The sequence below is a fragment of the Aethalodelphis obliquidens genome, unplaced genomic scaffold (assembly GCF_003676395.1).
Source record: "Aethalodelphis obliquidens isolate GAN/ISIS:26980383/991018 unplaced genomic scaffold, ASM367639v1 scaffold3, whole genome shotgun sequence".
In the NCBI taxonomy this organism is placed as follows: Eukaryota; Metazoa; Chordata; class Mammalia; order Artiodactyla; family Delphinidae; genus Aethalodelphis; species Aethalodelphis obliquidens.
In genome coordinates, this window is record NW_020837947.1 from 28764478 (window position 1) to 28788900 (window position 24423).

General features: G+C 39.7%; 1 protein-coding gene across 2 annotated transcripts in view; it reads right to left on the bottom strand.

Moving 5' to 3' along the window:
• Positions 1-19649, bottom strand: part of TBPL1 (TATA-box binding protein like 1) — a 29746-nt gene extending 10097 nt beyond the window's left edge. The window contains exons 1-2 of one of the 2 annotated variants that reach the window (XM_027086051.1): positions 19392-19642; positions 14036-14118 (exon numbers count right to left, since the gene is read on the bottom strand). The gene's annotated coding sequence lies outside the window, so the exon portion shown is untranslated. Of the gene's footprint in view, positions 1-14035; positions 14119-19391 lie in introns of both variants that reach the window. The other variant, XM_027086034.1, reaches the window with a different exon arrangement.
• Positions 19650-24423: the final 4774 nt, after the last annotated feature.

Sequence of the window (24423 nt, forward strand, 5' to 3'; positions counted from 1 at the left end):
TCATTCTCATATATTCCTCTTAAAGTTATGACATATGTATTACATCCTTGAACCCAGTAAGTCATGTTTTCAAAAAAAATACATTGATGGATTTGGTTTGCTAATATTTCAGTTAGGATTGATATGTCTATGTTTGTAAGTAGAATTTGCCTATAATATTCCTTTCTTGGACTGTCTTTATCTGGTTTGAGTATCAAGGTGACACTAGACTTATATACAAGTTAGGTTGGTTTCTTCTTTTTTTTTTTCAGTTTTTATTTTTTAAAACATCTTTATTCGAGTATAATTGCTTTACAATGTTGTGTTAGTTTCTGCTGTTTAACAAAGTGAATCAGCTATATGCATACATACATCCCCATATCCCCTCCCTCTTGCGTCTCCCTCCCACCCTCCCTCCTATCCCACCCCTCTAGGTGGTCACAAAGCACTGAGCTGATCTCCCTGTGCTATGTGGCTGCTTCCCACTAGCTATCGATTTTACATTTGGTAGTGTATATATGTCAGTGCTACTCTCTCACTTTGTCCCAGCTTACCCTTCCCCCTCCGCATGTCCTCAAGTCCATTCTCTACATCTGCGTCTTTATTCCTGTCCTGACCCTAGGTTCATAAGAACCGTTTTTTTTTTAGATTCCATATATATGTGTTTACATACTATTTGTTTTTCTCTTGCTGACTTACCATAATTCAAAAAGAGTCATGTACCACAATGTTCACTGCAGCACTATTTACAATAGCCAGGACATGGAAGCAACCTAAGTGTCCACTGACAGATGAATAGATAAAGAAGATGTGGCACATATATACAATGGAATATTATTCAGCCATAAAAAGAAACGAAATTGAGTTACTTGTAGTGAGGTTTCTTCTTTTTTTAAAAAAAAATCCTCTGGAAGACAGTTTTAGAAAACCTTATCTGAAAATTGTGTGGACCTGTTTCTTGTTTCCTTGGGGGATTTTAAAAGATTAATTCAATTTAAGAGATTTAAGACATTTGATGTCTTCTATTTCTTCTTTAATCAGTTTTCCTAAATTAAATTTTCTTGGGACATTTTGCATTTCTTCTAAAATTTAAAATTTTATGGCATACAATTTTTCATGGTTTTCTTACAAATTTTAAAAACTCAACTTTAGTATACTTACCTCTTTTTCATCATAGTATCATTTATCCCTGCTTTTTTTCCTATCATCAATCTTGCTGAAAAGTTTTTCTATTTTTTGTTTCTTCAAAGGACAAACTATTGGCAGTTAGTTGATCTTTATTAAATTTTTTGCCTTATGCTCATTATTTCCTTCCTTCTACAGATCTATTTTTTTCCTAATTTCTTATATTAGAAAGTAAGTTGGATGCTTAATACTTCAGTTTTGAACTTTTTCTCTCTTCTCGTATGAACATTTAAGGCGATTATAACCAAGTGCTTTCGGTACATCTGAAGTTGGATATATTATATTTCCATTATCCCTTGATTCTAACAATATTTACATTTCCATTATTATTTTTCTTAGACTAATTAGCTATTTATTTAGAAAGTCTTTGCCTTTAGACATATACAGTTTTTAAATTTACTGGTAATGAGGAAGTGCTAACTTAAAAGAATGAGATACCACTATTTATACTGGTAAGCATCAAACACTGCTGATGAAGATGTAAGTAAACCAGCATTCTCTTAGAATTTGGAACAATTTCTACAGGAGATAATCTAGTAGTGTGTATTCAAATAATTAAAAATATGTGTATATGATGAATTGCAGTCAACCATTAAGAATGCATCTTGAAAAAAAAAAAAGAATGCATCTTGAGAAATTATTCAACTGAGCAAAGTATAAATAAGATTATATACACTGCAATTCTGTTAATAACAGAAACCTACGTGCCCATCTAGAAGGGATTGGTTAAATAAAGTATAGCAGTCTCATATAACAGACTACTGAACAGACTTTATAAATTACAACTACATGGATGTAGACGGAGGTTCATAATGTAAAAAATAAATATATGTTTGATAGAGTTCATTTTGGTTTATATATCTCTGTATGTACTAAAAATGCCAAAATGTTAACAATTATTCTATTCAGAGAATTGGCAACAGAGTGACTTTGGTAATTTCCCCACTGCCCAAGGCCTAATATTAAGACATGGTTTAATAATGTGTTTGTCCTGTTTCTCAAGTAAATGCCTAACATGTGTTTGTCAAATATTTCCTTCTAATAAAAAGCAAAGTTGAAAACTGAAGCTGTCCTACTTCAAGAAATAACATTTCTAGCACTGTATTAAAATGCATTATTGAAGTTGAAACAGCTTCTTCCCTGCTCACTGACTTTTATGGACAAGTTAGATCCTCTTTCCAGTGGTATTCCAACTACAACCTTAAAGCATCACCTGGAAAACATCGCCACCTCCTGGTTTTTAAGACAAATTACATCCGAGACTACTACATTTAAAATTTTCCACACCAGGAAAGACATTTTAAACTAAAAGGGCACAATAAACACTGTTATAAAAACAATGCAAAAATAACCCTAAAAATCTAACTAAAAGCCAAAAGAATAAAATAAACATGAGAATACAGAAAAGTAGATTCTAGCTACTTTTAAGTGTACTCAAATTGCATCTGAGGATACTGTGGGTGCGGGTCCTCAAAGGTTTAACCACGGAACTACTGTCCATGATTTGAGAAATGGCAGAAGGAGGGAATGACTGGATATAGTACAATTGCAAACACAGTGTGAACCCAGGTGGTGTCCTAGAGATCATTCTTCTACAAATAAGGTACGCCATTCAAACTAACCTCGTATTCTTTATAAAGCCCCCAAAACAGCAGCTTAGGAAAGAGACATTTTGTGTTCCTGATCCCAACAGATTACTCGATCGTCTCTCAACACATGCCTAGGACTAAGATGGACAAAAGCCTTTTAGAAAGAGGGTCTTCTTTCATATCTGTTTAATACTACAGCTTAAACCTTACAAAAGGGCAGGGTGACTTAGTGTTTACATTTAGGTGTGTGATACTGGGTAAGTTACCTGACCTCTTTCTAAGTCTTAATTTTTTCTTCTGAAAATCGGCGATAACATCACTGCATCTCCCCGGGTGCTTTTAAGGATTAAATATGATTATTTATGTCAAGTACACAGCATACAGCATGTGTTCACTAAATGGTAGCTATAACTGTTTAAAGGATTCACAGGTAGTAGAATATCGCAACCAGATAGTATGATTTAGTGAATTGACACAAAACTTGAGAACAGTCACATTAACAGAAAAAAACAGAGATCATAAGAGGTTAGGCAGGGGTCAGCAAACTACAACCAATGGGCCAGGGCCTGATTTGTTAAAAAAAAAAAAAAACAAGTCATACTGAAACACAGCCATGCTCATGTGTTTACATAATGACTCTGTGGCAGAGCTGAGTAGTTGTGACAAAAACCAAATGACCTATAAGCCTAAAATAGTTACTATCTGGTCCTTTAAGAAAAAGTGTGCAGATCCCTACACTAGTGCAATGGGGCGACAGCGATAAAATAAAATTTAGTGCTAATAAATGTAAAGCTCACATTTTTACCTAGAGTCTGTCATATAGAGTGAAGTAAGTCAGAAAGAGAAAAACAAATACTGTGTATTAACACATATATGTGGTATCTAGAGAAATGGTACAGATGAACGGATCTGCAGGGCAGGAACAGAAACGCAGGCATAGAGAACGGACGTGTGGGCACTGGGGTGGGGGGAAGGGGAGGGTGGGATGAACTGGAAGATTAGGTTTGACACAAATACATTACCATGTGTAAACAGATAGCTAGTGGGAACCTGCTGTATAGCACAGGGAGCTCAGCTCGGTGCTCTGTGATGACCTAGATGGGTGGGAGGCGGGGGTGGGAGGGAGGTCCGGGGCGGGGGGGATATATGTAAACATATACCTGATTCACTTCATTGTACAGCAGAAACTAACACGACGTTGTAAAGCAATTATACTCCAATAAAAAAATAAATAAAGTGAATAAAACATCTGTATATCATGGTCCTTGATTGGTTCCTGGTTTGAACAAAACAGTTATAAGAGGAAATTTGGGTATGATAGATGACATTAGGGAATTACTGTTAATTCTGTTAGGTGAAATAATAGAGTGGTCATATAGACAATTATGCTTATTTTTCAGACATGCATATTGAAATATTCACGGGGGAAATGCCATGTCTGTAATTTAAGATACAGGAATCTTCCACTGTCTGAACTCGGTAACAAATAGATTTGGATAAAGTTTCAGATGAGTCCCTCACTATCTGGAATCTTACCACAGGAACCAAACAAATTTGGACAACCTATTCTGAGGTACAGAATGAATCTGGATAGTAGGTATAATTCTATTTTAAGACAAAAAAGTACCACACTACTGCCTCATCTCTTACTAATGATTAAATCTAGGTGATAGGATATATGCGTATTCGTTACACTACTCTCCCGACATTTCTGTCTAAAAATTTCCACAATAATTTTTAAAAGCTGTTTTAAAAGAAAAAAAGAATTTCCTTACAGTAAGTCACACTAAGACAACATGGATTTTAATTATATTACTTACAAAAAAAAGAAAAACTAGGTTAGAAAGGACTATTCAGAGCAAAGGAATTACTAGCCTCTTTGCTACTAAAACATCTAGAATATCCTGACCTTATCATTTAAAGAGGGCACTGATATCCAGATAACCAGAGGAAAGTAGGATGGCATGAGATATAAAAATAGTTGTATGAGGAGAGTCTCAGGACATTTAGCACAAGAAAGGAAAGATAGCAGTTGCTCTCAAATGTCTGAATAAAAAGGAAACTGAAAGATCCAAATGAAGTCGCACGGAAGCAGGCCTCATAAAGCCACACCAAAAAGCAAATACCTGCAAAGCAGAAGCCTCAACAGAAGGTAAGTGTCCCAAAAAAGGGGAGGTAGGGCAAAATACTTAACCAAGTTGGGAATGTTATAGGATGATTCTCTTATTAGGTAGAAGATGCCACTAGATGGTTTCTAAGATGCCATCTAATTCTCAAATCCCAGGATTCCAACATCTTACATGAAGACATACTATAGACAAATTTACATACTAAATTTCATACTAAATTTCATACTAGAATTACATACTAAATTTCAATTTTCATTCTAGAACTATTATGTTAGTTTAGTTAAATTAACATCCCAATTCTGAACTTCCCACCTTCCCTTCAACAAGCATTCGTGTTCAAACGGGCAGTAAAGGGAGAAAGATGCGCTGAGGGGCAACGGCGGAGGCAGATGACCAAATTGCAAATTCTTTGTTTGGCATGGTGACATCATATCATGAAGACATTTCTCTGCACGGCCCAACAGCTTATACTTTATACCAACAGTCCGTGGGGTTGGCATTTTTGTGTTCTAGCCACACGAAGAAAGAAAGTTTTATTAACAGTATGCCTGGGCACAAAAACCCTTGTATATTCCAAAGGAAAGGATTATGTAGTATACCACTCATATAAAACAGTTAAATGCTTAAATAAAAGCAAAAGTATTTGATGTACAAAACCATCACTGCATTAAGTTAAACAGAAAGTTAAACTATCTTCATTACATATGTCTCCACCTTCTATCTCTGACTTAATCTAAATACCAATTCTGAAGACTGGCAGCAAAATGGTTATTACAATTTTTAAAAATCTACATTAAGAGAATTACAAAGATACTGTTTTTATTTTATTTTTTCTTTTACACTGGAGCATAGTTGATTTACAATGTTGTGTTAGTTTCAGAGGTACAGCAAAGTGATTTAGTTTGTTGTTTAGTTTAGTTTTTACGTATATCTATTCTTTTTCAGATTCTTTTCCCATATAGGTTATTACAGAGAAAGATACTGTTTTTTAAACAACTCTGAGGGTTGCCAGCAACTATCTATTAAAAAAAAATAGTAAAGAGGAGTATATTAATATGTTTTAATCAGTGAACATATTTGTAATGATGCCTAAAAGGTGGTGGAGGAAGATTTAAATGATGCTGATTTTCTGAAAATGACTGCTTAAGGAAAGATAACTCAATGGTTTACACTGCCATGAAAAAGTTCCAGTATAAAAAAGTATTTTGCAGTTTAAGAATACATAATCAATACTTACCCCATATTAATAATGCTTAAACAGTAGCCTGCTTAAGAATTTCACTTTTTTTTTTTTTTTTTTTTTTGGTACGCGGGCCTCTCACTGTTGTGGCCTCTCCCGTTGCGGAGCACAGGCTCTGGACGCGCGGGCTCAGCGGCCATGGCTCATGGGCCCAGCCGCTCTGCGGCATGTGGGATCTTCCCGGACCGGGGCACGAGCCCGTGTCCCCTGCATCGGCAGGCGGACTCTCAATCACTGCGCCACCAGGGAAGCCCAAATTTCACTATTTTAATATGTGCTAATATGTATCTGTAAAGTAAGAAATTTTGGATGTCTAATGGATGCTATGTGACTAGGGGCTGACTCTAAACTGTTTCTCCCCTTATTTGCAAAATACAAACAACACTATTTACTCACCATATGATTGATTTGAGGGATTAATGAGCACCTCACAAATTATAATATGCTCTATTAAAGTGTTGTCACATTAGTCAATGCTAACATTAATATTAATTTTAACTAATATACTATTATAAGAGGAAAAAAGTATTTTACTGAATACAACTTGAAATCTGGCGATTCACACTCAAAAATGAGAAATCTGGCATACAGATTCCTTATTATGTAAAAGCAAAATTTATTTTGGATAGATTTCTTAGTATTTCAATTACATGGTCTTACTATATGATTTAATATATGATTTTAAAAGATGGCATGTCATTTTCTGATTACATAAGAAATACTTAAAGAAAAAAAAAGTCATCCATAATCTCACCACAGTGATAATTACTGCTGTTTTTCTATGCTCATGTAGGCACATGAGCCTGCTAAATCCATATATTTATCTGTGCATATTAAACAAGATTGAGATCATATGCATATGGTGTCATATCTAGTCAACAAAGGATTTTATAAAAACCTTTGACAACCTGAGATAAGAAAAATAGCAATATTGAATTGATTTTCCTTGAACACTAATGAAGGTGAACTTTGCAAATATGAATACTTGTATTTATTCTATGTTAACTGCCTCATACCCTTTGTTCATTTTCCTTCTGAGATATCCTACTGATTTGTAAAAAGCTCTTATATGTAAAGAAATATCAGCCTTTTGCTTGCTTATGCTATTCCTTCTGCTAAAAATGATCAATCCCGATTTCTATACCTAGCTCATTCCTACTTGTTCTATAGCTCAGCATCACCTTCATTCAATCAATTCTATAACAATGAAACGGAAATCTAAGCATCAGGCCCTTGGCCAGCAGTGACCAAGACTTGGCAGAGGGAACAGCTGGTGTTCTCAGCTCTGAGGTGAGGGAGCAGTGTGAAGTGTTCAGATGTGAAGAAGGGCCAGCCTGGCTAGAGCGGGAAGACGGAAAGTGGCATGAGACCTGGCTGGAGATGCAGGGAGGGGTTAAATTATGCCTTCTAGGCCAAGTTAAGGATTTTCATGTTTATCCCAAGATAATGGTGGGCTAAAGAGAAGCAAGAAATGACATAATGTATTTGCTTTTCATGAATATCTATCACTGCCATTTCTGTAACAGGAGAATGGACTGCAAAGTTAGAACAGGCAGAAAACTCAGTTAGGGTCTAGTGCGGCAGTCCTGGTGAGAGAGGACAGTCGTGGGAGCAGGGTGGATGAAGACGGAAAGAAGTAGATTGAAGAGAGACATTTTTGGGAGGCAGAGTGAACAGAGCTTTGTGACTGATATGGGAAAGAGGAAAAGGGAGATGGAGGATGACTCTAGGTTTGTGGCCTAAGATACTATCTACTGGGACAGGAACACTGAAGGGAGAGCAGGTTTGCAAGGGGAGATGGGAAAAGGAGGAGGGGTAAGGATTCTGTTTTGGACATGTTAACTTGAAGGAACTTGTGAGACATCCAAGAGGAGATACAGACAATCAGGTAAGAGCCACTGCTCAGGACAGGCCTAGGTCTAGACTGGAGGTGAAAACTTGGAAACCCTCATACAGAAGGTAATTAAAACCATGATGGGTAAAATAAGAAATCAAAGGAACTACGACATCTGATCTCCAAGACTGAGCCAGAGCGTCCATTACCATGATGAATGCTCCGAGTCTCATGACCACGCTGCTAGTTGTACTACTACACAGCACTTTCCCACACTACAGTGAAATTTTGTATTTCTGTCTCCTTGGTAGACAATAAGCTCCTTGGACGCGTGATCAATTCTTACTTATTTTTGTACCCAAGTCTTGGAATAGTGCCCAAGGCATGAGACACATTCAATAAAGTGTCTATGAGAGGTTAACTGTTAGCTTGAGATTATTAAACAGCAGCATCTCTACACATGCACACACAGACACAAGTTTTAAGAGCGCAGGCTCTGGAGTAGATTACTTGGGTTAAATCCAGACTCTACCACTTATCAGTCGTGTGACCTTGGGGAAGTTATTTAACGCCTTTGTGCCTCAATGTCCACATCTGTAGGATAAGGCAGATAACAGCACCTAGTGCCAAGTGTTGGGAAAACTAAAATTTCATGCAGAGCATTTAGCATAGTACTTGTACACGGTAAGCATTCAAATTTAGCTATTCTTATTGTTACTATAATTATCTCCTTTCTTCATCTTCCACGGATAGAGAAATGTTCAAAAATGGAAAGGATTTCCAGTTATTCATTGTGGTTCTCCAGCTTTGGAACACAAAAACAGATCATGTTGCTTCAGGGCTAAAAGCAAGGGTAAAAATAAAGAATACAATTTTGATGTATCTGGTAAATGAAATCAGTATTTAAAAAACAACTAAATTTAACAGTGAATTAAAACAACAACAACAATAACAAAACCGTTTCAAACCAAAACAAAAAGTAGTTGTTGATTGTGTGGGTTTTTTGTGGGGTGGGGAGTTGGGAGTCTGGAGGAGAAGGAGAGAGAAGAGACGGGGAGAAGAGTCTCACCAAGTCTACTACAAATTACAAAACAGACATTTTGCCAACATTTACTTAGCTAGGTACCTGCAAAAACAGGAAAACTGAATATTAAATTGTAACAAAACTATTCATCTGTTCATTTCATTTAAAGTGTAAATTTATCAGTTCATTTTAAGTGTAAGGCCTCAGTTCTTCCCAGAAGGTCTTACATGCATCCCTATTTTCCCATATTATGAGCTATTATTTAAAAAACGAGGAAGTTTGTCTCTTTACAGAGAATCTTAATATTTGCCCTAAGTTACCCATAATAAGCAACTACAATTTGTGAGACTACTCTAGCCATTAAGCTGATGCTAATAACACAACAGAATTTTTTAAAGATTATCATTTTCTTCGCAAGTAAAAATATTAATTAATTAGTTTGCTAAAAAACAGAATAAACCCCCTTTCAGCTTGTGGTTGGTGTCAAGGTTGGCATGCATAAAGTTCAATTTTTTCCATAATCTGATTTTTATTTCAAGGGTATGAACACAGGATTCAAACTTGAACTGCTAACAGCTCATCAAGAATTTAATCCAGAGAAAACACTGCAAGTTGAAAACACAACAGGTGGAATTTCCTATTTTGACAGTTTCCTTTCAACTGATTTTACAGGTTTACCCTTCATATAAAATGTCTGCTCTAATGGAGACAACCTGTTTAAGGCCTAGGTCATGTATGACTGCCATTTTTTTAAAAAAGGAAGGTAAGAATTATGAAATTCTTATGTAGCTATTATGAAATTAGCTACTTGGAAAATAGTGTACAGAGTTCAAACTTTTCTAGTTAAAAAATAGTTTTTACTATTTAGTAAAAAATGTAACATACTTAAATAAAAGTAAAAGGGACTGCAGAATGAATACTCTTTCCACATGTAAGCACCATTAAGAATTTCCTGTCTTACTCAGAAATGGGCAGATCTTTCACTGATTGAGGGCTGTACCACTCAAAAAAGATAAATATGTAGAACTTGGTTGAAGATCAGAAGAAAGCCATAAAATTTTTTAAATTGGAAACTAACGTCTGTGAGAAGGACTAAAGGGCACTGATTTAAACCTAGCACAACAGTAAACTGAGTAATTGATAATAACGTACAATTAAAGAAAGTATTCTAACACAGACGCATAAAAAGAGTGATAAGGAGGTTTTCTGATGGGAACATTGGTTCTTAACTTTTAAGAAAAACCCAAAACAGAACAAACAAAATAAAAGCTATAAAGAGGTACAAGCCCCAAAGATATTGATTAACTAACCTTTGTAGGGCCCTGATTTTAAAAACATTTCCAAGTTGTTTCTAATGGGGCAGTCAGTTGAGAACCACTGGGCTGAAACGCCACAACAGGTCAACAAAATAATGGAATTTCCCTTTCAGCAGGTCCTTAAAATGGGTTATATTCTCATATCAGGACTGTTTATCATACAGAACATCAAGACTTCTGCACTCTTTCCCATGCATTGTTTCCTTAACTTGGATTCATGCATTGAACGGTCACAATCTGCCTTCTGCCTCTGCATGGGATGAAATGTTACAAATGAACTGCTCATTGCTGAATCCAATGTCACAGCTGACACTCCCTCCTACTGGACCTCTCCAGAGCATAAGCCCTGGGAACCCCTGATTCCCCCGATTCTTCCTCACCATCCCCTATCCTGGGCTTCTGAGGCACCTTTCCTAGGTTCTCCCCATCTCAAATACTGCTCTGTCTGCCTCTTATGTCATAAATTCTTCAGGGAAGTCCACGACAGTCCCTGAAGAGCTCAACAATTGGTTTCAGAGGTGCAAACCCCCTTGAAATCATATCCACACAAATGTGGATGTACATCTGAGGAGGCCATTATTTTCTTCATATTCTCAAATGAGTTTAAGATCCTTGAAGGTTATAAACAACTGCCTTAAATCCCTTTCCAATTTAAGCTTTCCAGACTTCGACTGCTACCCATAAATTTATGGCTCTTACTTCAATCCTGACCTATCAGAGATTTGAAACCATATTCCTGTCTGGTAGGCATATTCATTAAGGTAAACCAACACATCCAACACTAATAATTAATCCCCTCAGAAACACCTGCTGTCTCCAGATTCCTAATTTTAGTTAATGGAGCCGCCACCCCTCTCAAACCTGAATCCGAAATTTCAGAATCATCCTTCATTTCTCCTTTTTCTCCTACACCCAGTTAGCTTCTCGTCTAGCTTCTTTTCTGCATCCCAAGCGTCAGTGTTTGACGTTAGGCTTTCACGTGCCATTAAGGCTACAGCCTTCTAGTGGAATTCTCTGCTTGCAGTCTCCACAATTTAGTCCATCTACCAAATAAGCTACCAGAATTGTCTTCCTAACTGTGCCACACCCCTGTTTAAATAAATATCTCTTGGCTCTCTTACATAGACAGCTTGGAATGCAGTGAGTTTCATGTCTCCAAATTAAGTTTTATAACCTAATCTTCCACTTCCAACACACCTTAACTGCTTCACAACTTTTTACCACTCCTCTTGCAACAGCTGACCCTTTCCTGATTTTATATCTGCCTAGGATGCCCCTTCCCCACTCCTTCAACTAACAAACTCTTACTCACAACTGTATTCATTAGCATGCAATGGATATGAACCAAGCACTACGGCTAGACACTGGGAATACAGCTCAGAACAAAACAGTCAGGTAAGAAACCCTCATGGCAGTTGTATTCCAGTGGAAGAAACAGACAATGAAAAAGGACAAGCCATGAAAATAATTAGAGAATGTGATCTATGTTATAAAGAGAAACTCTAGAGTGATCCAGGAAGGTCCCTTAACTTCCTCAGAGATGAGAAATTATTCTTAAAATGAGATCTGGAAGGCTAAGCAGGAGCCAGCCACATGCAACACTGACAGAAGAGACCCCAAGTGAGGGCCCAACAAATGTAAGGGCACTGACTGTATTATAACTGTCCACTCTACTAGACTGTAGGCACCATGCTCCTTAAAGAGAACAATTTAATATAAATGTCTTTAGAATGTGGCTTAGTGGCTGGCACTTGGTCATCAACTCAAGAGACCGGTTTTAGTTCAGACCCCCAAGTCCTAAAGGGCAACTGTGTTCTAGGAGTTTTCACAAATACAGAAATATAATACCGTTCTGATGTAAGGAAAGAATAATTTTGGTTAAAACACACATACAGACCCTTAGCACTTTTGGTATATATTCTCTTTCCCTTTTCCTAAGCTACACTCTCCATTTCAGCCCCAAGGGTCCTAACTCATCCATATCCTAAGTTTATTCCATGAAAGCTGGTTATAGACTAGCTACCCTGTCAGTTACCTTCAGCATAACAACCATCCTTTAAACAGGGTGTGATAATAAAGCCATTATTCCTCTCTTTAGAAAGTGAGAGTGAGGATACAATACAGACAAATTAAGTTAAGAATATAGTTTCAGACATCTGAAACTCTTCTAATTTAACAGGCCCTAAACAAAAAGCCTACAAACAGTAACTAAAAGGCACACATTCTTAATGTACAGACAAATTAAACTATCACCTAAGTAGGTTTACACTATGCATTGAAGCAGAATTTTCAAGATTACCGGCCAGCCAAAGGTTTTCTCTAAAGACTTACATTATCAATATGCTGCTGAGATAATGGAAAAAGTATTATTCATAGAGCTTTTTATCAGTTGTGAACTGTTGAGCCACATCACATCCCTTACTTCAGGTCCTCCCCCATCAACAACAAAAAAGAGGAGAGAACTGAGTTAAGCAATCTGGTGGACCTTTGAGATGAGCACATCAGGTTGGTGTTGAGGAAGATCTAATGAACTGGTGACTGTGCCTTCAACATGGCTGTGGCTCCTACCACCACCCTAACCTGCCACGTCCTGGGATGTGGTCAACCCATGAGCAATTAACGGTTGCTCATTACAACCTCACTAGGCTGCACATACATACAAGAAACTGGAGATGCCCAAGAGGTTCACTGCAGCCATAAGCAGGTGAAAGATAAAAGGTTTTGTGGTTCAACAAAAGTATCTGGCAAATTAAAAAGAATGGAGAGGTTCTTGCTCCACATAAGCTGCAGGTTCATCGTGAATCTTAACAGAGGTTCAAACAATGATACGGTCTATAAGTGTTGGCCATACTCATAAACCAAATGCCCATCTTCAGATTTGCACTTTTGGGTTACACACTGATTTTATTATCTTCATATCTGAAAGATGGCAACACCGGTCCCTGAAAAAGGGTGGTGTTAAGAACACCGGGGAAACGTTAACAATGTATTAGACAGAATAAAACACCCAGGTTTTATTCTGGGCAACAGTATTGACACTTTGGAGACCTGCTGTCCTAAAAATCTCCCAATACAGTCCTCAGAATATCTAAAATTAAAGGATATATACATGTGCGAGTATATATATGAAACAGCCATGATCATTTCCTTGCTTATCTCAATATTTTTTTAGACCCAGAATCCATGATGGCTACAGGAATTATGTTAACAATATTATATCAATACCTCATCTATTCTGGCCAATGTAGTTATTAGTACGCAATGAAATCAACAGTATCAACTAAATGTCACTCTCTTCAATCAGGAAAACAGAAGTCATGCCTCTAAATACAAGCATATTTGCCAATCTTCTTGGCGGGGTGGTTATAAAAACCAACTAAAACAGAAACTGCACAATATAGAAGAAAGAATTATAAAACTTTATCCCTGTAGATTTAAAGCAAAACATACTTTTAATAATGTTTTATATAAACTTCTATATGTTTTATAAAAAATATTATTTCAACTAAAAACCAAGACCTACATATTAGCCAATATAGGAAAGAACAGTTTGTGATACATTGTACTTAAGAGAAATATTTATTTTCTAGTCAACAGTTTCAAAGGTCCACACAACTAAACTAAAACATTTGGATTTAACATTAAAAAGTTAGCCATTTCAATAGCAGCCTAATAAACAAAGCTATAATGATCAGGTTATCCCCTACTAGGCAGCCTCAGTATTTGGTGTCAGCCTTACCATAAACAAATAATCTTGCAATCGTATGCAGTCATTCCTGAGCCACTTGAATTATTGGAGCACAGCAGTAGTTTCAGCTACCTCTAAAATTACAAGAAAGCTACTATGTAGAGCACATTTATAGTGACACAGAAAACCCAAGTGATAATGACACCAATAAGTTTCAAGTTTACCACCACCTAAGGCTATACAAGTAAAAAACAGTGTCTTCTAAAAAAGGGCTAATTCTGCTAAATGAAACCACTGGGGTCTATTCCTTTTATTCAGAAGTACCACACAACTAAACAAGCAGTGAAGTCCACAGGGAAATAGCATTTCAATAGCTGCAACATGGTGCCAGACCGGGCTTTGTTGGCCGTCCTTTTCCAAGAAACAGAGATGTCTCTTTTTACTGAATCCATCTGCCATAAGTGATAACCAGATGTCTGTGTGATGATCCAAAATTAAAACAAAAGTGCTTCCCCCTCCCAAGACCTAACAGCAGAGATGAGTCCAATAGCCAGCATCACAAACAATTTCACTGTTTTAATAGCCTCCAAAGGAAAGAAACAAAGCATCTGAGTGGTCTAATGGTTCACCTTTAATGTACTACACCTCACACCACTGAGTCAAGCACCAGCTAGTAGTTTTTCAGCTAACTCTGCAGAACAGTGTGCTAAGTGCTTTACACTTACTTTTCACAGCAACCCTATGAGGTAGTACTTATATGAACCCCATTTTGAAGATGAGGAAACTGGGGAACGAAGGCAGTGAAAAAACTTGCTCAAGGCCACACCACTAACAAGCAGCATCGCCACCACGCTGAACACAGGCAGCCTGTCTCCAGAGTCCATACTCTTAAGCGCTATACTAACCCTAATCCCAAGAAAGCGTAACTGATTTTGATCAAAACTGGTTTTACAGGGCTTCCCTGGTGGCGCAGTGGTTGGGAGTCCGCCTGCCGATGCAGGGTACAAGGGTTCGTGCCCGGGTCTGGGAGGATCCCACATGCCGCGGAGTGGCTGGGCCCGTGAGCCATGGCCGCTGAGCCTGCGCGTCCGGAGCCTGTGCTCCGCAACGGGAGAGGCCACAACAGTGAGAGGCCCGCGTACCGCAAAAAACACACAAACAAAAAAAACTGGTTTTACGATGAAAATACTTGTAATTTATCAGAAGGAAAAAGGTTAATGCCTGATATCTGGAACCATTTAGTTAATAAAAACAAATTCTGACTTTCAAAATGTTGTGAGTTCTCACCTAGTGAGTTAAAAAACAAAAACGTATCATGGATCAAGGTCTATGGACAGAAGTCTATGATGGTAAACACAATTATAGTACCAAGAGTCATCCACACATGTCCTGAGAAGACTGTCCTTCAGATGCAACCTGATTTTCAGTATTCTTTCTTGACGGATGAATACTGCATGGTCAAAATCGCCAGCCAAAGTTTTGTGCTGTATTTTTTTGGTGAAATTTCAAACAGCTTCATTATGGACTCCCACATGAAGGCTGATTTGAACTGTCCCAGAATTCACCTTGTGTTTTTTTTAGCATTTAATGGGATCGTCAGCAGCACACCTTCCATTACAAAACAAGCCATTTAAACCAAATTGTGAATTTTGTCACCCTTTAGTCACAAGATAAGACCAGATAAGTACAATTTTTGATATGACCTGATTCCTTTCCACTAATGACGTACTTCTGGAATCTTGCTTTTTCACAACTGTACAAACACATACACTCCATTTTTCTTCTAAATAAATTGTGTCACAATACAAAAATCAAATTTGTCTACGTGGCCTGGAAAGACCTCAGATAAATATATTCTTTCACCCTTCTGAAATTACCCGAAGTGGCAGTCACGTAACAAGAGCAAATACTGTATCAACTCAAGGCAGTAAACCATTATTTTTATTATTTGAATTGGTTAAAAAAAAAAAAAAAAAAGCCCTAATCATGTTTGAGAAATTTTGCTGTTTAGAATTTGCAGCCAGTATAAAAAGTTAATTTTAGGCATCAGGAATTAGATTCCTAATTAGATTAGATGCCTAAAGGTTCCCCTCATCCACTAGATAAGTCCCTGAAGTGAAAGAAATGAAATATATATACATCCTTTTATTAATATGTTAATCTTCAAAATACACACATATGCAACATGAACATACAATATGATGGCGACTTACAGTCCCGATTCCCAAGAAACTTCTAATTTAGCAGGCACGATGAAATCCATACATCAATAACTATAGCACCAGGCAGTACGTAATAAAGGATTTAAAATTCAAATTTAGGTTTGTCATGTTTTAGTATCTATGCATGTCATTTCTCTGCTATCTACAAGTGCACAAAAAGCACCTGAAGAGAAACACTTCCATCCAGCTTTGTACACCTGCCGTGGCATCAAACATATTAAAGGTACAACAAACATGAGTGTAAATTTCAGGAAATCTTTATTTATTATTTCAAATGTCACAATACAGCTAAATTTTCAAAGCACTACAGGTGTTGAGCCATTGTGGAAACATTCTACTATCAATTCTACAATCAATTTACACTTTATTTTTCATAGCAATAATAATTCATCACATGGTCTATGATGCAACAGAAAGAAATCAATCACCAGGTAATTACGGGCCTCCTCACCTAAAAACAGCACTAATACCCACTCAACTAGATTATACAATATTTGCTGATTTTTAAATACTGTGCCACACCCGTGCTAAGAAAGAACGCTCTCCAAAACTATTCAGCTATAGATTCTGCATGTATTCATTCTACCTTACAGCAAACTCTGCACATTCTATATATGTATACATCCACACAAATTTCGACATGACAATTTTCCACATGAAACAAAATTGTGGGACTCACTTAAATTGTTCCCTCTAATTTGGCAAAGTGTAATTTCAGTCAAGTATTCAGATGCAAAATGATCAGAAAAGATGGATGTTAAGAAAAGGTTTTTAGAGTACAAATTATGAAAATCTAAGGTTCAATTAAAAACACACAGCAGGCTCTACAATACTCTTTTATTTTTAAAAAAGTGACTACATCTCCAATTACAGTGTTACCACTTGGACTTCTGAAACACCTTCTATTCCTAAACGTTCAAATATTTTTACGTGTCTTATTTCAATGCAGTCTTGATTCTTGGTTTAAGGCTCTTACCTGTTGTATTCAGAATAAATACAGAGCATCTGACATGATCACTCCATTTTCCATATCAGGGGAGGGATACAGAAGGAAAATGCAACAGACAAAGTAACATTAATGAAAAGGATATACAGGCCAAGGACATATGTTGAAAATTCCATAAGAAACAGAAATAATACAAATATCATAAAAAATCACTTTTGATTGGGATGTGATTAAGTAAGGAGAGGAACTAAGACAACACAAAACGTTGGGAGTGTTGGAGCAGAGAGCAGGGAAAGCAGGGATTGTTAATAAAGGTGGAAGTCGGGGCTTAAATCCTTTCCCCCATCAAACACAGAAGGGGTAAGGGATAGAGGCAACAGCAAATAAAATCTAAACGAAGTGAGTGTGATGGCAGCCCTGAGACTGAGGGAACTCACTAAGTCTCATACACACTGAGAAAATCCTGGGACTCAACGTCCAATACCCTCAAATGTGGTCACCCCCCAGAACATTCACAGAAGTACAGCTACATGAAGAGATTAAGAAAAAGTCCTTGATTCACTAACCTAAAGATGACAATATTAGGTTTTTCTTCTTAAGAGGTTTAAAATGCAATTTTAAGTTTCCCAATGTTTATACTTCCCATCTTTGTCAAAGGAAACTGCCCACCTCTTTGCACATATATGAAATTCCGTAACAAGAGATGCTGCACCTCAATTCCATGAAAATGCCAAAGTCAAAAACTCTGTTCTGGCATCAACCAATCAAGAGCACAGAGCGGCAGATCATTACGAAAAAAGCGGGCTGGGGGACAAGGATGAAACCTATTTGCTTAAGACAAGCCAGACTTAGCGAAAAAGGTAAGGAACAAATAGAAACTGTGGTTGACATCACTGCTTCTGTTATTTATCAATTTTATTTTCATCTTTAATCTTCAGCTTTATATAAAGAGCTTTGTTCCCACTGGACACAAAAATAGTATTACTGTAGTATGCATACATGGCCGTTTCAGCACGCCACAGGAAAACCTCATTTACTGACCTAGAATGGTTTTGGAAAGCATAAAACCATTAAATAGTTAGAGACGTAAGGCTTAAAGAGATAGCATAAACTGGCATTTAACATATCAACTGCGAATAATTCTTTAAACCACACAGTGATAAAAATCCTTTCTCGATTTGAATGAACTGCCATTTTCTCAAACTTTCCAAGAGACTGCAGATTGTACTAGAAGAGCTGAACCTTCTCATATTTCTCTTTCCCAGTTTCCCCAAGGAATCTGTTATTATTTCTTCACACAATAATCACACCAAGCTTGTTTCCGTTTCTTTCCTTGAGCCAGTTTTAAGGCACTGTTCTTAACCCTAAATACACAAGCCTAACGCTGGTTAACTGCCAGTGTCGCTCTGGAACTGCAGGTGACAGATGCAGTCAGAGAGCTCACAGATGTGGATTGGCTGCAGTCTGAATCCTATCGCAATGAGCACACTGACACAGCCCGCAGATGCACATCTCGGCAGAAGGAGAGAGTTTAAAAACCGTCATTCCCAATTAAATTTACTTTTAGAGCTTCTACTGGCTATCATTAAGCGCTTGCTTATCCCGACTCTCAACCCTGCTTAGCCCTACCTACTATCCATTTTATCTTCCTCAGTTCCAGATCCTTCTTCATCAAGTCTAATTTCTGTTAATTCTACTACTAATAATAACATAAAGCGAGGCTGTTGGCATTGCCAGAACCAGGAACCGACGAAGGTGCTATTTGGGAGCCGGCCCGCCGCGGCAAAGGCCGTTGGAAGTTTTCTGGGAAGCAACGGACCCGCTAGCATCTTTGCACGATTTCTCTTCCCCTGGGGGAGGGCTCCATAGAGACGGATGGGGAATCTCCCTTCTCCTGTCTTTCCCAGTGGTGGCTAACAGGAAAAATAAAATACCTCTTTTCTTACCCTACACCTCGCTGGATAACGCTCCCAGGCAGTGACGCCCCACCCCCAACCCGTTATCCCTGATGAGACCCCCAAATATCACCCTGTCCTCCTAAGAACTGGACCCTCCCTCGGCCCCCGGACCAATTTCCTACATCTGAGCGCCTCTCCCTCAGGCATCCGCCCGCACACACCCCACCCGCAGCACGGCCCCGGCTCCGCACACGCAGCCCCGCGCCAAGTCGCCCCGCACCCGGCACTCAGGCAGCTCGGTCGCCCGCGCTCCCCCCGCCCAGGGTCGCCGACCGGGTTACCGTGGGAAGAGCGGGCGGCGGCAGAGGACGCGGCGGCAGCGCTGCTGCCGGTTGCGGCGGGCGCGAAGGATAAGCTGGAGGACAAGGATAATGATGAGGCGGGCGCGCTCCCCAGTCTCCATGGAACTCCCGCCCCGGCCCGTTGCTAGGAGCCCCCGAGGCTCGGGCTCAGTCTTTCGTGCTTTGTTGTTCCGGGTACAGGGCGGCCGCTGCTTCCCCGCGACAATAAATAGACGAGACGCGGGGGAGCACAGAGACAGCGCGCGGAGGCTAGAGCGCCGCCGGACAGGGCGCTCCTGGGCTCCTCGCTAGCCAACCACTTCCGGCTCTCACTGCTCCCGTCACTTTCCCCCGCCCCTTCCTCCGTTTTCCTTTCCTCCTTCCTGGTGCCCCGGTCCGGCCCGGCCTGTTGGAGAGCTTGGCGAGGTGGGGCTGGTGGGTGTGGACTAGGCTAGACTTGTGCTTGAAAACCGCTTGAAAAGATTTCGAGAAAACTAGGTATCCCTTGTACATCTTTAGCTGGTAGCTAAACATGAGCACGTAATTTCTGGCGTAATGTATAATATAAACGGATTTTAGGGTTTTTTGTTTGTTTTTTGTCAAAACCTTGGAACTTTCGTTAGCTCATTCAATTTATAGAAAAGGTCCACCATTCAACATAATTAGCGAAGCTAGCCCTAAGAACTATTTTTTTTTCTAATTCTAACGAAGACATTTTCTGTGAAAAAGTCCTACTTCGCTTTTTCGCGTTAATTTACGACTTCGCGATCAAACTCTCATGAATGAATTCTAATCCTAGTCCTAAAATAGAGCGATAGGATATGAAAGATGAAAGAATGGATACACGGGTAAATAGATTAGATAGATAGATAGATAACGCAGGGAGTTTAGGTCAAACTTCTGTCGCCTGTCCCTTCGATATTCCTTACTCAGCTTGGGTTTGCGATCAGGATTCTGCCTTGGGAGCCGGGAGGCACTTCCGAGGCTTCTAAGCGGCGTAGCCGGATCCAAGAAGGATGCGAGGTGGGAGAGGGCGGCTGCAGGCTGGGACTGGGGCGCTGGGCAGGAGCAGCGGCGGCTCGGCTCACGTGGAAGCTGGGCGCTTGGGACTGAGACCCTTCCTCGGCTGTGCTCCCAAGTAGCCGTGAACTGACCCGGGGGACTCCCAGGGGTGCACATTCGCCCGTTTGAACGGCTGCGCTGGGGTCCTCGAGGACCCTCGCGGGGTGACGTGAAAGGTGCTGCCTGTGGGAGCGAGACCCGAGTAACGGCCCTGGGAACTCCAGGCAGCGCGGGGCCCCGCGGCGCCCCCCCCCGAGCCCCACTCCCAGGCCGGCACAGGCCTCTGCTCTAGGGCTGGGCTGCAGTCAGAAGCCTCTGGCCCTGGATGAGGCCAGTGGGCAGCTCTAATTTAATAAAAGGCCATGAGGCGGGCTCATGAGTACCTGGCCTCTGATTGGTGTGAATCCTGCATGAAAAATGATAACACCACAGTCCTTTTGAAAGACTTGGGCTGACTTCTGGGGGATTTGGGAGTAGACAACCATTTGAGTGTTTCACTACTTACGGGGTCTTCAAGGATGCCTCTAGATCTTTTGCTTCCCACTCTGACTGTTCAGTAAAATATCTGACGTTTAAAAGCACTGTAGAATTATGGAACTTCCATTTTGTTTCATTTTCTTTACTAATTTATTTTTTGAATAATATTCAATAATTATAGCTTGTATTATAATTATTTAATGAAGAAAATGAACAAGAATATGTGTGATGAAGAAGAGGCTGGGTTAGAGAGTAATGTCTGCTGGGTAGTGAGGAGATGACTTTCGGGAAGTAACATTTTAACTGTTATCTGAAAGGGATGGGAGTGGAAGGGATGCACATAGTGTTCCAGGCGGAGGGAACAGTATGGGCTAGAATTTGCTGTGCTGGAGTATTAGAGTGGATGGGGCATCATGAGAAACGAAGGCCTTGAACCTTCAGTGCCTTGCAGACCATGCAGAAGGGAGTTTGGATTTTCTTTCAAGTGCTAGTGGAAGTGAAGGGGTTTAAGCTGTAGAGTGGCATGGTCTGATTTACCAAGGAAGTGGCAGGGGAAAGGCTCTATCCCAACGGTTACTGCCACTGCTGAAGAGTCAGCTTTACAGCAATGGTGACTGGTCTTTATGAGGCACCCTCCTTGCAGGAGACCAGCAATATACCTGGTATCAAGCATGTCAGTTGCTTTGGGCCCCCTTTTGTCACAGATCAGTCCACAGTCTGTCTCATTACAGTATTTCCTTATTCTGGAATTGGGTTTGATTTTACTGCAGGCACCGTTCTCCATAGACTCATTGAACGCTTTAGCTCAAACACCATTCCTCTGACCCAGGAGTTCATTTCAAGATGAAAGAAGTAAGACAATGAGATAAAGCCCATGGGCTTCACTGGTCTTATAATGTGCTCCATTATTCAAGATCCAGGTAAGATTATAATATTATTCATCATTCAGGTGCCAGGTAAGATTAGAATATACAGCGTATGTTCTAACCAAGCCTCCCCATTAATACAGAAATTGATATCTAGGCTGGGAAAACAGTAAACCTTATCAGTTAGGTATGTGCTACTAAAAATGTGATTTATAGACAAAAGCCAGTTTGTAAACTACTGATCAACAATAAAATAGGTATAGAAATCAAGAGGAGCATTTTGAAACTTTCAATAATCTGACATTACTGTGACATCTAAGCGTGCAGTTTTGTATTTATGAAAACACTTGTCTGTGTTGGGTTGGTAAATAAAAACAAACAAACCAAAACACTGATCCTTCACCACAGTTATGCCCACTAAGGCTCCAGCTTTATGAACTTGGTTAAGAAAAAATCAGGTTATTGGAATATGTTGGCTACTGCTTGTCTCCCTTAGTGCTTTGAGAGAGACAAACTGTGGTTCAGCACAGCCTTTCTGAAGAGACAGGCAATAGTGGGGTGGTACTTAGACAGCATTGTTAAGAGGAGTCCTTTCTGCCAGTGATTTAGTTATCCTATACTGGTAGGGATTAGATAATATCTACTCTGCCAATTGAAACAACAAAATTTTCTGCCCCACATAAAGTTAACATACTAACTAGGAATGCAGAGTCCCAGCAGAACAGTGGAGTTGGGGATCCTCATTTCTCAGGATTCTACTCAACTATCTCCTGCTGTACACTCTGTACACCAACTGAAAAAGTAATTCCTCCCATTATGCCAGTTGAGTAGTGTGCAACTTATAGGACAGAATGTGATACTGTAACCTGGCTTTATGACCCCAGCTGTTCCCTCCCTCTGCGCTCAGATAGCATAGTGTCTGTGGCAAAGACAGTGAACTAAGATCTAGGGAGAATGATACAGAGGCCAGGCCAGTTTCCAAGGGAGAGAAGCAGGAAGGGCAGAGTCCATATTCAAAGCTTACATCTCAGTGAGATTTCTGTTAACAAGCTAATGGATTTCCTCCAAATGACACTGTTTGAAGGTATAGCCAGAAAATCCTCAGCCTGGCAGAAGGCATCTCCTGGTATGCTGTCTCAAAGACAATGTCCCAGTCTCTGTCTCTGTAGAAAGATGAATTCGCTTGTGGGGGCAGTCCCAGGAGATTCCTTCTCACTATTTCTCTAAGGCAGGGTCTTTCAGGATAATAGATAAAGGAAATCTTGGCACTTTGATTGGCTCACCAGATATCTCAGTCCTCTGCTGGAGAAGAGAGGTGCTTCTTACCCTGTTACTCTTGTCCACCAGGATACGGTGTAATCTCACAGCCATCACATATTACGTCTCCTTTTTGCCCTTTCTCGTTAGTTTTTGTTATCCTATCTCCCACCTCCTTTATTGTATATCTGTGCATTGGGGAAAATTTTATTATTCATCCTTTAGCTACATTTGGACCCGATCAAGATTGACTACACCCAAAGACCCTGAATCTGGGCTGGGTATGACTGAGTTTTCACCTCCCACTGGGTAGGGATTGAGTACATTGTCAATTGTGTATGGATCATTGCTTTATGTTAAGAGAAACTATAGCTATGGAGAAATCAGTGTGTGTGTGTGTGTGTGTGTGTGTGTGTGTGTGTGTGTGTGTGTGTACACCGAACTGCCAAGGGTGATGTGAAGGGAACATTTATTGTTTTGTCAACCCAGAACTCCCCTCTTACTTTGGAAAGAATACTCTTCCCTCCTATTTGGGGCAACTACTTCTACTCTTTATCTACCTCCAATCTAACATGTGTCCAAATGGGACGTGCAGTAGCCACAGTGATCGATAGAGCAGTGGGTTTCTGAGCTGAGCTAAGGCAACTATATAGTATCTGTACTGTTATTGAGTTATGGCTCTTCGTTCCAAATTCAGTCTTTGTGCCTGTTCTGTGAAGGTAGATCTCGACCCATTGAATATTCTTCTTTTGTTAGTTATCACAGTGTTACACTTTGTCAGTAGAAAAAGTGCTGGAGCAACACTGAAGGAGGAAAAGGTTTTGCTTCCTGGTTCCAGTGTGCTTCCCTGCCAGGCACCTGAAGCATGGAAGGTTTTTCTAGAATCCACCTCCTGCAGCACAGGTGGCTTCCCCAGCCCCACTCAGGGGTCTGAAGGACAGTCAGTGGTGAAGGAAAATCTTCTAAGTGGGCATAATTCAAATAGTATATTTGTTTATTCACCATGTCTGGAGTGAGGGATGACTAGAATGGGCAGTTGCTAATGGTTTTTCTAGATGGAATGGGATTGGAAGATTGGAGATGAGGAAGTATGGGGAAGAGGTATATGAATGGATTTCTCTGAATGGTCACAGACTGTGAAGATATCTGTGTCCTATCTGAATGCACATTAAAGGTACCCACTGTAGAGGAGACTCAATAATCAGGTGGATAAAGTGGTGCACTCTGTGGGTGTCAGCCAGCCTCTTTGCCTAGCCACCCCAGTGCTCGCTCAATGGGCTCATGAACAAAGTGGCCATAGTTGTAGGGATGCAGGCTGTGCATGTGCTCAGCAACCTGGATTTTCCAATACTAAGGCTCACCTAACTGAT